Source organism: Pseudophryne corroboree, chromosome 2 (assembly GCF_028390025.1).
Source record: "Pseudophryne corroboree isolate aPseCor3 chromosome 2, aPseCor3.hap2, whole genome shotgun sequence".
Classification (NCBI taxonomy): domain Eukaryota; kingdom Metazoa; phylum Chordata; class Amphibia; order Anura; family Myobatrachidae; genus Pseudophryne; species Pseudophryne corroboree.
Genome location: NC_086445.1, coordinates 102,531,699 through 102,546,473, shown reverse-complemented (window position 1 = coordinate 102,546,473; position 14,775 = coordinate 102,531,699).

Here is a 14,775-nt window from a genome sequence, read left to right as displayed (position 1 = left end):
CTATTCGCACGAGCGATTAATCTGCTTCAAACCAACACCGGAATATTGCTAATTAAATACTCTTCCGATGGGTACTAAACACCACTGTATTACTCCTGTCTGTCGCTTCGTATCAAACAAAGAGGGATTTCTCTGTTCATGAACATTCTACATTAACCAAACTTTCAGAATCTATCAAAGGGACCATGATCTACAAAATACATTATATAGTGAAAATATGTAACGATTGAGTCGCACGCTACGATCACATAAACTCTACCGTAAATACGCATACCGTGCGCCTGCGGGTGCCCGCGACTGTGAGTATGCGCACGTACGGGAGAGCGTACGCATGCGCAGCACGGACCTGTGTGAGGTGCAAATATGGTAGTGTGCATAGAGATATTTTTCTGACTTTGACAGTCCACCCTTTGGCAGTCAACAATAACTGCCACTTCCTAAAACATTTCAAAAAGAGAAAAATATATGTCAGGGGTTAATACATTTCCATGGTTGGGTAGGGAGGAGAGAGGAGAAGGTGTGAAGAGGGTATGACCTAGTGAGATAGCAGAAGCATGTGTGTATGAGTCCATGTTTGGGGGGTCATGTATCATCGTGCCGTACGTGTGGTACATCAAGCTTCGAGGTATTGCGAAGTATACATTTGAATTCCTTCTTATCCCGTGGTACGGGTCTGTGGATGGGCTGTCAAACTTTACCGAGCTCTTTTCGGCTTTGGTTGTAACAAAATGGGGGAGCACATTTTAGTTGATGATACATGAATGGGGGAGATATGTGATTGCTGATATCTGTGCCTGTACTCCCTATCGACTATGTGTGTCATTACCTGAGGGTTGTAGAAATGAAGAAAAGACATAATTACGGTAAATGCGGTGGTATTCTATGTCAGGTAAATGTACATTCGTCGATTGAGGTCCTGTTTGGTGTCTGTTGGTTGCAGTCTTCTTTGTGCTTTTGCCCATAAGGTGCGAGCAAAAGCTGTCAATGTCCATAGATTTACAAAAGTGTTGGGCTAGCGTAATTTTAAAATTTCTAGGGAAACTGGGGATCTATGGCAAAGTTCATCAAAAATCTGTGCATCAGGTTGTCAAAACTTCTTCTTTAATCCATCTGTTGTCTGTATATCGGCTCATCAAATTCCTCGTCCAAGTGGGTCTTTTTACCTTGGAGGAAACGGAAAAACAGGTGAAAGAAACGGACCGTAGAAATCGCATTTTCATCACATCATTGTTTCTACATTTGGGTCATAAATCAGATCCATGGGAATTACAGTTTCCTCACTCAAACTCATTACCCTAGTACGACGATTGCACTTCATTAAAGCCTGACCGCATCTAAATATCAAACCAATCGTTATGATAACACCTAAGATACATAGGAGAAACTTCCCAACATCCATTATGACTCCTTGAGCCCAGTCTCCTAAACCAGAGAACCAATTTTGCGGGTTCAACCATGACACCCAACCAGTCAGCTCATTACCTACAGCAGCAAGAGTGAGATTGTGTCTCCTGCGAAATTCCCACTTCAGTTGGAGAATATCGTCCATCTTTTGGTCTATGACCTCGACCGGGTCCTCGGTGCTATTCGTAATATATGTGCAACATTTCACGCCGTATTGTGTTGCCAGTGTGACACAATATCCGCCTGTCACTGCTGTGAGGTAATTAAGAACCATTCTATGCTGTACCAGTTCTGTTTTATAAGCTTGAAGTTCTCTTCCAGTATACCTAAACGTGTCATCATACATTTCAGTGATATTATCTAACAAATTTGCAAGCGCAGATATGTATTTATAATTCAGCACTCCTCTGGTGGTGCGAGTGATGTCTAACGCGATTAGAAACTGAATCCCGGTGGATTCATGGATCATGTCAGAGGCCGGATGCTCTGTTCTTTCTATCAGGTGCCGTTTAACTACGTGCTCGTAATGGGTGTGAGTATAAGGAGTTTGGGCAACACGGTGTATGTCTTTCATTTTATCATGTGATACAGTCATTACTTCAGGCAGTACTTTTCCAATATAACACAATCCTTCAGAGTTTGGGGCAAGCCACTTATACGCCTTTCTCCCGCATATGAAATATGCATCATCGGGGAGAACATATGGGACGGAGTAGGACATAACCATATTACACACCTTCCATGTGAAATCTCCTAACCCTAATTCTTCCATCTGCTTAGTACACGTATCAGGTTGTACGATATGTGCACAGTATCCTGGTGATACCTCTCCAACTCTCGTAATCCTATTTCCTAAGGTATACCTATACCGGAAAGATTTTCCTCTACTGGCTATGTGGCGTATAAGCTCTGTATCTGTAGGCATTCTATCTGCTCTATGCGAAAAGGTCATGGTTTGATTACTCCATGACACTTCCCAATTTCCCGGCTTTCGGGGATTGGAGATGTTAAAACATAATAGGGACCTATCCACATGGTATTGGTGGAGCTTCAAACTAGGAGGGCTGGAGATATTAAACCTCCTGTCCACCGGTCTCCCACCACTTAACTCAAGTACCTCCCCTAACGTTAAAGGAAATGGTACTAGCCCTGATTTGCTATGACCTTGAGGTACTTGAGAGCATACCCAACAATCTGTTTTATTTAACACACTACCCACTAAGGAGTGATAGTCACTCAATGGATGCCGGTCCATATGGATATTAAAACTGGATTGGCATTTCTTTATGCACCCATCCTCAATGACATTGTTACAGAGCCGACAGATACAGTTTTCTTCAGCTAACAATCCTTCACAATTCCTTCTATGGTCAATGCTATCGGATCGTTTTCTGATACTCGCCTTTACTTGTTGGTTAAGTTGTTCTTGGAAAACTACACCTCCATCTTTATCATCAGAACCCATTCCAGAACCTCTCTCGACCTCCATGGTACTCTCGCCGGAACAGACTGCTCTGGTCAACATCATGGTCAACAGGAAAATCCGGATCACAGTCTCTTGGGGCAAGTCCATCTTGTAGGAGGAAACGGAGAAGAATGAGAAGGGGGAAAAAATAATTTGAGGGAGAGGGGATGGGAAGTTGGAGAAAAACAATAAAAGGGAACAGGGGATCGACAACTGCTTTTGGTCTTGTGATTTTCAATGCTCAGGTGCCGCCTCAATCCTCCTGGAACAGACACTCCAGTGATACAACCTCTACCGTCTGTTCCTTATCACGGGACCTCTCTGGATCAGCAACCTTCTTACAGTGGGACGAATGAACCCAAGTCTCTCTCTCAGCAACCTTCAATGCTGTAGTGCTAGTCAATAAGACCTGGTATGGTCCTTCCCATCTGTCAATAAGGCAACCTGAGCGTAGAAAATTCCGTATCATTACATAATCCCCAGGTTCAATGTCATGACAATTACTATCTGGTAAATCAGGAATCACTAACTTCAGATTATCATTTTGATTCCTTAACTGTTTACTCATGTTAATCAAGTATTTTACAGTCACTTCATTGTTACACTTCAAATCATCCTGAGGGTTAATCATAACATGCGGTTGTCGACCAAACAAGATTTCAAAGGGAGACAGATTAAGAGGGGACCTGGGAGTGGTTCTGATGCTGTACAGTACAATGGGTAAAGCTTCTGGCCATGTCAATCCTGTCTCTGCCATCACTTTACTCAGTTTATTTTTAATAGTGCTGTTCACTCTTTCCACTTTCGCACTCGCCTGTGGACGGTATGGAGTGTGCAGCTTGCTATCAATTCCCATCAACTTACACATTCCTTGAAAGACATCACCTGTAAAATGGGTACCCCTATCACTTTCAATTATTCTAGGGATACCATATCTACATACAAATTCCTGCACAATTTTCTTAGCAGTAAACATAGCGGTATTTGTGGCCGCCGGAAATGCTTCGACCCAATTTGAGAAAACATCTATACAAACAAGTACATATTTCAAATTTCGACACGGGGGTAATTGAATAAAGTCAATCTGTATTACCTGGAAAGGGCCGCCGGCAGGTGGGATATGAGATGGTTCTGTAGGTATTGCCTTTCCGATGTTCTTTCTCAAACAGGTAAGGCATGACATTACTCTTTTACTCGCATGAGATGAAAATCCTGGGGCACACCAATATGCTCTTACCAACTTGCACATCCCTTCCTTGCCCAGATGAGTCAGCCCGTGAGCTGCCTCAGCTAAACATGGAAGGTATGCTCTGGGGGCCACTGGTTTACCGTGTCCATCCGTCCAGAGTCCTGAGGATTCCTGGCCATATCCTTTTGCCTTCCAGACTGCCTTTTCCTGTGTGGAACACAAATTTTGCATCTCACACAACTTCTGTGTGTTGATGGTATTAAATACCATCAGTTGTGTGGTGTCTGTCTGTCTGGCGGTAGCAGCTGCTAACTTAGCAGCTTCGTCTGCTCGGCTGTTACCAAGTGATACTGGGTCTTGGCTATATGTGTGTGCTTTACATTTGATAACAGCCACTCTGTCGGGTTCCTGTATCGCTGTTAGAAGCCTTTTTATGTGAGCTGCATGCGCTACCGGTGTACCAGCTGCCGTCATGAAATTTCTGAGGCGCCATAGGGCTCCGAAATCATGGACTACCCCGAATGCGTATCTAGAGTCGGTGTAGATATTGGCTGATTTGCCCTTAGCCAATTCGCATGCTCTGGTTAGGGCGACCAGTTCAGCAACCTGGGCTGAGTGAGGTGGGCCTAGCGGTTCCGCTTCTATGGTGCCTTGGTCATCTACGACTGCGTATCCAGTACACAAGTCTCCCGAGTCTGACTGTCTATGACAACTACCGTCCGTGTAGAACGTAAGTTCTACATCTTCCAGTGGGTTGTCACTGATGTCAGGCCTTGCGGTAAAATTTTGGGTCAAATATTCCATACAATCATGTGTGTCTTCCTTTGTATTATATCCTCCTTCCCCACCACTCTCATCCTCCACCCTTTGTGCCTGTCCAGGCACACCTGGGAGATATGTTGCAGGATTTAATGCACTGCATCTCCTTATGGTGATGTTTACGGGGGCCATTAGTGCCAATTCCCATCTTGTAAACCGCGCTGATGAGACGTGCCTGGTTTGGGCAGAATTCAGCAAGGCTGACACTGCATGTGGTTTATGAATTGTGAGGTTGTGACCTAGCACTACATCTTCGCTTTTCGTTACTATCAATGCTATCGCAGCAACGCTTCGCAAGCATGTGGGGAGGGATCGCGCTACCGTGTCTAGCTGAGCGCTGTAATAGGCTACTGGCCTGCTGGCATCACCGTGCTTTTGGGTTAGTACGCCTGCCGCGCAACCAGCACTTTCTGTTCCGTATAGTTCAAAGGGTTTCCCATAGTCTGGCATACCTAATGCTGGTGCCTGCGTTAGGCACTGTTTAAGTCTCTCAAATGCTGTCTCAGACTCGTCTGTATGCGAAATCCGATCAGGTTTGTTTGAGGAGACCATCTCCTGCAAGGGTAACGCTAGAATGGAAAACCCTGGGATCCAGTTACGGCAATACCCACACATTCCTAAAAACGTTCTGATCTGTTGCTGGGTTTGTGGCAGAGTCATGTCTCTAATTGCTTGAATTCTATCAGCGGTCAGGTGTCTCAGTCCTTGTGTTAGACAGTGTCCCAAATATTTTACCTTAGTTTGGCATAATTGCAACTTGTCTTTGGAAACCTTGTGTCCTGTGTCTGAAAGATGAAACAGGAGCTGTTTCGTATCCTTCAGGGATGCTTCCAATGAATCAGAACACAGTAGTAGATCATCCACGTACTGTATTAATACTGATCCACTCACTGGTTGGAAAGACTGTAAACAATCATGCAAAGCCTGGGAAAATATACTTGGACTATCTATGAATCCTTGTGGTAATCGAGTCCATGTGTATTGGACTCCTCTGTATGTAAATGCAAACAAATATTGGCTGTCAGGGTGCAGAGGTACCGAAAAGAAAGCGGAGCAGAGGTCAATAACAGTGAAAAATTTCGCAGTGGGAGGGATTTGCATTAGGATGACAGCTGGATTTGGCACTACGGGGAACTGACTCTCAACTATTTTGTTAATCCCCCTTAGATCCTGCACTAGCCGGTAACCCCTCCCCCCACTCTTTTTCACAGGGAAGATGGGACTATTGGCAGTGCTGGACGTTCTTACCAGAATGCCCTGTTGTAGCAAGCGCTCTATTACTGGGTAAACTCCTAACTCCACCTCTGGCTTCAGAGGGTACTGTGGGATTTTTGGAGCTATCCTACCATCTTTTACTTGTACAACTACCGGAGCTACGTTTGCCATTAATCCAGTGTCCTGTCCATCTTTAGTCCAAAGTGACTCTGGTATCTGAGATGTAATTTCTTCTACTTGGGAGGGAGTCCTATTTGTCATAATGGTATGTGACATTAATTTTGATGGGGAGTCTAACATGTCTCGTACTTCCTGAGCGTGATTCTCAGGTATGTCCAAGAATACACCTTCAGGAGTACAATAAATGACGCACCCCATTTTACACAGTAAGTCTCTTCCCAGGAGATTAGTCGGTGCCGATGCAGCCAGCAAAAAGGAATGCTTGGTATGTAAAGGCCCTATTGTAATCTCGGCTGGTTTGCTAACAGGGTAGTGCTGGACTACTCCCGTTACCCCTATGGCTGGAATTGTCTTACCAGTGGTTCTCATGCCCACTGTCGAATTTATCACTGATTTGGCCGCCCCTGTATCTACAAGAAAGTTTAATGATTTACCAGCTACATTGATTGCAATTTCTGGTTCACTTCCAAGGCTTGCAATCAATTTTACTGGCTGCAGATTACAGGTATGGCCACACCCCTATTGGGTATGGTGACCTCCCTGAATCCCGCTGGCAGCAACTACTTGTGATGGAGTTAATTGGGAGCTACCAGAGGCTTGCCAGTCTCTGTTCGGGGGATATCTTTTTGTTTCCCCTGCATGTGGCTCATAACTCCGTTTCTGCGGACCCTGATCCCAATGTCGTGTGTCGTGTCGTTGTCTAGGGGGTTGATAAGATTTTTGTATATTTCTCGATCTACAGTCTCGTGCAAAGTGTCCCTGTTTGTGACAAGAATAACATGTTACCACATTTGACTTACCCACAGGGTTTGGTGATATTAACACAGGCTGTTTTGTGGTCAAGGCCTGTATACTTACTGCCATTAACTTATCACCTTGTTGTTCCCTGTGTCTGGTGATATTCCGGTCGTGATCAATAGCAGCCTCTCTCAAAGTAGCCACAGACAGACCTCGCCAACATGGTTGTGTGGTCTGTACCCTAGTCTTTAATGACTCTTTTAAACCATCCATCAGTACCGATACTGCTACTTCTCGATGGTTTATGTTTGTTTTAATGTCCTCTATGCCTGTGTATTTTGCCATCTCTAATAATGCTCTGTGAAAATACTCTGTAGCTGTTTCTGACTCCTTTTGTTTAATGGAGAATATCTTGTTCCATTTAACTACCGCTGGGAAATACTCTTTTAACTGTAAGCTTATTCTTTTTACATTGTCTTTGTTGTACACTTCTGTAAGAGGTACATCCTGATCTAATCCACAGTCAGCTAAAAATTGAGTTGCGTCAACATTGGAGGGTAAACATGCTCTCAGCAATATCTGCCAGTCTTTGTTGTTGGGCTCTACCGTGTTACCTAGGTCTCTGATGTATTTTTGGCTGGCAACTAAGTCTTTTCTAGGGTCAGGGAATTCAGACACTATGGTCCTTAATTCCATTCGGGAAAATGGGCTATACATGGCAATGTTCCTAACAGGAGTGACTCCTGAAGTGTCTGTTTTCCCATTTGGAACTACTATTACCTTAACAGGATTAACTCTAACAACCTCATTCTGTGTAGATTCTACAGGCTGTGGTGAAATAGTTTCAGCATAGTGTATGGTGCCGTACTTACCCGTTGATACGACCTCACCTATCCCTCCGCTAGGGGCCTTTGTTACTAATCTCGGGGGTGGAGCTGTGCCTACTGTGGTCTCTGCTATGGTGGCTGCTAGAGAGAGCGCTGAAATTGTTGCCGATTCGTCCTCTTGATCACACTCCTGAGGAAAGTTCAAAACAGGGTACAACTTGCACGGGTTAATACTTGCATTGGTTAATTGGTTAACATTATCTTTAACATTTACACAGTTGCTAAGTGTTTGTTTGTTACACCTTAGTGCGTCATTCTCCGCAACCAATTTCTCTCCTGATATGTATGGTGGCGGTGGGGCCGTGGCTATCAGTTTCCTGATCGAGCCAGATCCCGCCGCCTGAGCCAATCCTCTCTGTATGTCACCCTCCTGTTGCCACAACTGCAAATAATCATAATGCTTGATTCGTCTCTTTGCTGATTTAATGAGACATATCCTTCTCCTTAAATTCGTTAACACTTCTGTGCTGAAGCTACGTACTCTTGGGAATTTCTCCCCGTCATGTACTGTCATTCTCTCCCATTCATCACATAAAGCTTCTGTGTGACTTCCGTACTTTTCACACATTACGTACCTTGCCGACCCGACTGGTCGGTTTATGGAATCAACCCGAACCGAGGTTGATCGCCCCCTTCCTGAACAACTGGCCCCCATAATTTGCAGGTGTTACGGACCCTTACAAAAAACCAAGATATTCACGATAGGTTGACGGTAAGGTTTACCGAGCACCTTACTCACTCTGCCCACGCCGACCAATATGACCTGATCACACCGATATGGTGCTGGCGTACTCGACCCAGGGCACCTATTTAACCTTTGTTTACTGGAACATGCAAGGGATATCCGCAGAACACTTACTCTTTCCAGTAAAGGTGAGGTTGTTGGATAATTCCTGAGTGACCAGCGAACTTCCCTTTGTAAAAATAAAAAATTACACAAATCACGTCAGAATGTACAAATAGCGTTTATGACCTTCGTACACAAATAGTACCGGTCAGGTTTACTAATGCACACAATTACGTGCGGTACAATCGTTCAGCACATAAGCAACTAATCTTATGTATGGAGCGACCAGCGGAATCGAAAATTGCGGCTGCGAATTCCTTCAGCAAGAGCTTGTATGGCCTATATGGGTGTTGCACCAACCCTTTTAGGTGTTGTGCCTGTGGACTGTATAGCGGACTTCCTTGTCTGCTGTACCTGAACCTGCTGGTCTGCTATGACCTCCTGGTCTGTTACAGTATGACCTCCTGGTCTGCTATACTCTAATGCTCAATTTTTTTATGTTTAACCAAGGATGCCTCCCTAGCCACCGTGCATGTCACTTACACGTATGTACCTCACGAGAACTCGATGATTTCTTTTGGTTCAACCTCAAAATTGTATAAATGTATGTAAAAACACTCACTCACCACATGTACACTTTTGTTTCTATTTCTATTTCTGCGCAGAAATTTCTCTTTAGACCAGATGTGTTACAAATTAGGAGAAGGATCTGTTAATTTAAATTTCGAATTTTAAAATAGATTTGCGCTACTTATCGCCTGTTGCGTTATTTAAAAATCAACACTATCGTGTGACTTGAGTTACGTGGGCGTACCCAGACGCTCCGTTGCGTAATTTACGCTGCGTGCGTCGGCCTTTGCGTACGTGAGTCTCCCTTTGTTAGAGACACGTGTACACCAGTCTTTGTCCACCGTAACACAACTAACACGTTTTATCAATGTAGATGATCCTTGATCATCTACCGCACACCACGCCAATCTCTCCTTTTACCTTTAGGTAGAGCTGTGTGTATTTCTATACCTTAACTATATTACCTTTACTCTTAAACTATGAAATAGCGGCAAATCTCTCTTAGTACGTTTATCAATTATACAATGGCAAACAGGAGAGTGATATATGAAAATACACGAATGAAAAGAAATGCAGATATGCGTGCGTGTGTACGCAAGACAGAAATAAACAGTTTTAAAAGGACACTATCGTTTTGTTCTTACCTCCGGTCCCGGATTCCTTCAGCACCCTTTACTAAGCGAAGCAGACGCTTATCCAAACAGCACTACGAGGAATATGACCTCCCGCCCTTTGCTGCTGGATAATGTCTGCTGAAATTACCTAGTGCAGATATGTGAAGGACGGGCGAGCCGCCAATTGATGAAGCTGAATATTTATCTTATATAAAACCCTTTATGAGGTCTAAGAACACTGTACGCTATTTACGTATGGAGTACCGTAAGGGTACGCACGTTGCATAGCAATCGCTTAGCCGTAGTCGAGACGCTCAAGCGTCACGTTCGCTCACGGCCAAGAGATCACAGGCAGGCACACTATTGGCTGCTGACTAACGTAATGATTCGCTATAGCGTAGCGGACGCTCGGGACCACGAGGAGATCACCAGCGGCGCTGACGCTAACAATGTTAAACCTTTGTATCTAAACCATAAACAGTGTATTGTGCAGTAAAACCTTAGTGTAATGATAGAGTGTAAATGCAACACAGTATAACCTTATTAACTCAAAAGCTGTTTGAGCGTCACCGACGCTCTGAGAATACTTAACACTATAAGAAATACACAGATACCGTGCTCAGGGTCCAACGCCTAATATATATATTATGAATGATATACTTGCAAAAGAATTAATACAAATACAAATCATACACTACAATATAACATAGACTACCTAACCAGATAACTACACAGGAAATACAATACAATTACTATTTAAGGGAAAATAAGAGAGAAAGAGGAGAAGAGAGAGAGAGAGAGAAATGGCCCACAATAACAGTAAGAACAATATGGTTGCGGAGAAACACTTACGCACAAGGGGAAACGATCGCATGCGCCTCTGGACATCCAGCTCCCGATTTTCAGCAATGATAACCGTTGAAGAGTGAGAGCTGGATGTGATCGGCTTGTCTATTTATGCCCCACACACAATACAATTCAATGGTCCCTACAATCTCATTGTTCATTGGACACAGGAATTCCTCCTCGCATTATAACAAAAGGTCATAGGTTGATTCATACAGGTGGGCCGTGACTATTTCCAACAGCTCAGGTGGGAGGGAAACTGGGTTTCCCGCCGCATGGATAAGTAAGTGCAAATACAGTAAATGTTCATAAACTTCTTATGTCCATAACTATTCGCACGAGCGATTAATCTGCTTCAAACCAACACCGGAATATTGCTAATTAAATACTCTTCCGATGGGTACTAAACACCACTGTATTACTCCTGTCTGTCCCTTCGTATCAAACAAAGAGGGATTTCTCTGTTCATGAACATTCTACATTAACCAAACTTTCAGAATCTATCAAAGGGACCATGATCTACAAAATACATTATATAGTGAAAATATGTAACGATTGAGTCGCACGCTACGATCACATAAACTCTACCGTAAATACGCATACCGTGCGCCTGCGGGTGCCCGCGACTGTGAGTATGCGCACGTACGGGAGAGCGTACGCATGCGCAGCACGGACCTGTGTGAGGTGCAAATATGGTAGTGTGCATAGAGATATTTTTCTGACTTTGACAGCTGTATGTTGTCAGTCTTCTCCAATAGATTCACTATTAATACCACATACTGACAGCCTCTGTGCTGTGGAAATTTACTGTACATTATCTTCCTTTGTAGGACGGCACACCACTATGTTGATATTTTGTTTCTGCCGGTAGTTATTATGTTTCAAGGTGTTTGTTTCTATGATTGCCATACATAGCCCTGCTGATGTTTCAACGCTATTGCAGACACAGGACACCAGGTTTTATAGGGGTTATTCTGTTGCCTGTGCGCTTCCAATATATACCCCACTCACTGTAAATGACACAGAGAGCCACACTGCTGTAGTCAGCATGGAGTGTGTAATGGTTAGCATTACTGCCTCACAGCACTGAGGTCATGGGTTTGATTCCCACCATGGCCCTAACTGTGTGGAGTTTGTACAGTCTCCCCGTACTTGAGTGGGTTTGCTTCAGGTACTCCAGTTTCCTACCACAATCCAAAAATATACTGATAGGTTAATTGGCTCCCAACAAAAAGTAACCCTAGCGTGAATGTGTCTCTGTGTACATGTGATAGGGAATATAGAGTGTAAGCTCCACTGGGGCAGGGACTGATGTGAATAGCTGAATGTTCTCTGTAAAGCACTGCGGAATATGTGTGCGCTATATAAATAACTGGTAATAAATAAATAACAGTCAGGAGGGGTTGCTGCCACACAAAGAGCTGCAAAGAAGGGGGCAGGTGTAAGCTCGGTATGAACAAGCAGAGTATGCCACGTTGGAAGGACCTTGTACTGTCAAGTTCTGGGCTAGCTGCGCAGAGAGTGCTCATTCGGCACAGATGCAGCCACGATGAGCATGGCTACATCTGTATTACAGTCACATTAACAAGTGGTTTGTTCATTCATAGACTCTCACATTGCAATGTTCATGTAAGTGAAGAGCAGGGGAAATGGAGATTTTTGAAAGGAGCTAGTCACACCATATGTACAGGCCACACCCCCTGTGCAGACCACACCTCCACAACACTAGTTACACCCCCCACATCACTAGTCACACTCTTGATGTGCTGGTCACACCCCCTGCGGCAGCACACAATAGGCCCTTCATAAATTTCAGCTCCAGGCCCAAGTGGACCTTAATCTGGCACTGTCGGTGCATCACTGCACGCGAGTCCTGGGAAAGATGGTAGCGTCATACGAGGCCATTCCCTTTGGCAGGTTCCATGCAAGGACCTTTCAATGGGATCTGTTGGACAAGTGGTCCAGATCGCATCTACAGATGCATCGGCTGATCACCCTATCCCCCAGGGCCAGGGTGTCTCTTCTGTGGTGGCTGCAGAGTGCTCACCTTCTCGAGGGCCGCAGATTCGGCATTCAGGACTGGGTCCTGGTGACCACGGATGCAAGCCTCCAAGGGTGGGGGGCAGTCACACAGGGAAGAAATTTCCAGGGTCTGTGGTCAAGTCAGGAGACTTGCCTTCACATCTATATCCTGGAACTAAGGGCCATATACAACGCCCTAAGTCAAGCGGAGACCTTGCTTCGCAACCAATCGGTGCTGATTCAATCAGACAACATCACCGCAGTAGCTCATGTAAACCGCCAAGGCGGCACAAGGAGCAGGGTGGCGATGGCGGAAGCCACCAGAATTCTTCGATGGGCGGAGAATCACGTACGAGCACTGTCAGCAGTGTTCATTCCGGGAGTGGACAACTGGGAAGCAGACTTCCTCAGCAGGCACGACCTCCACCCGGGAGAGTGGGGACTTCATCAAAAAGTCTTCACGCAGATTGCAAGGCGATGGGAACTGCCACAGGTGGACATGATGGCATCCCGCCTCAACAAAAAGCTACAGAGGTATTGCGCCAGGTCAAGAGACCCTCAGGCGATAGCTGTAGACGCACTAGTGACACCGTGGGTGTTCCAGTCGGTTTATGTGTTTCCTCCTCTTCCTCTCATACCCAAGGTGCTGAGAATCATAAGAAAAAGAGGAATGAGAACAATACTCATTGTTCCGGATTGGCCAAGAAGGACTTGGTATCCAGAGTTGCAAGAAATGCTCACAGAGGACCCATGGCCACTGCCTCTAAGATAGGATCTGTTGCAAGAGGGGCCCTGTCTGTTCCAAGACTTACCGCGGCTGCGTTTGACGGCATGGCGGTTGAACGCCGGATCCTAGCAGAAAAAGGCATTCCGGATGAGGTTATTCCTACGCTGATAAAGGCTAGGAAGGATGTGACGGCTAAACATTATCACCGTATATGGCGAAAATATGTTTCTTGGTGTGAGGCCAGGAATGCCCCTACAGAGGAATTCCAGCTGGGCCGTTTCCTTCACTTCCTACAGTCGGGAGTGACTTTGGGCCTCAAATTGGGGTCCATTAAGGACCAGATTTCGGCCCTATCCATTTTCTTTCAAAAAGAACTGGCTTCTCTTCCTGAAGTTCAGACGTTTGTAAAGGGAGTGCTGCATATTCAGCCCCTGTTTGTGCCTCCAGTGGCACCTTGGGATCTTAACGTGGTGTTGAGTTTCCTGAAATCACACTGGTTTGAGCCACTTAAAACCGTGGAGTTAAAATATCTCACGTGGAAGGTGGTCATGCTATTAGCCTTGGCTTCGGCTAGGCGTGTGTCAGAATTGGCGGCTTTGTCACATAAAAGCCCCTATCTGGTTTTCCATATGGACACGGCAGAATTGCGGACTCGTCCACAATTTCTGCCAAAAGTGGTGTCATCTTTTCATATGAACCAACCTATTGTGGTGCCTGTGGCTACTCGTGACTTGGAGGATTCCGAGTTACTAGATGTAGTCAGGGCTTTGAAGGTTTATGTAGCCAGAAAGGCTAGAGTCAGGAAAACTGAGTCGCTGTTTATCCTGTATGCATCCAACAAGTTGGGTGCTCCTGCTTCAAAGCAAACTATTGCTCGCTGGATCTGTAACACGATTCAGCAGGCTCATTCTGCGGCTGGATTGCCGCTTCCAAAATCAGTAAAAGCCCACTCCACAAGGAAGGTGGGCTCTTCTTGGGCGGCTGCCCGAGGGGTCTCGGCATTACAGCTTTGCCGAGCGGCTACTTGGTCAGGTTCAAACACTTTTGCAAAGTTCTACAAGTTTGATACCCTGGCTGAGGAGGACCTTGTGTTTGCTCATTCGGTGCTGCAGAGTCATCCACACTCTCCCGCCCGTTTGGGAGCTTTGGTATAATCCCCATGGTCCTTACGGAGTCCCCAGCATCCACTAGGACGTTAGAGAAAATAAGATTTTACTTACCGGTAAATCTATTTCTCGTAGTCCGTAGTGGATGCTTGGCGCCCGTTCCAAGTGCGGACTTCTTCTGCAATACTTGTATATAGTTATTGCTT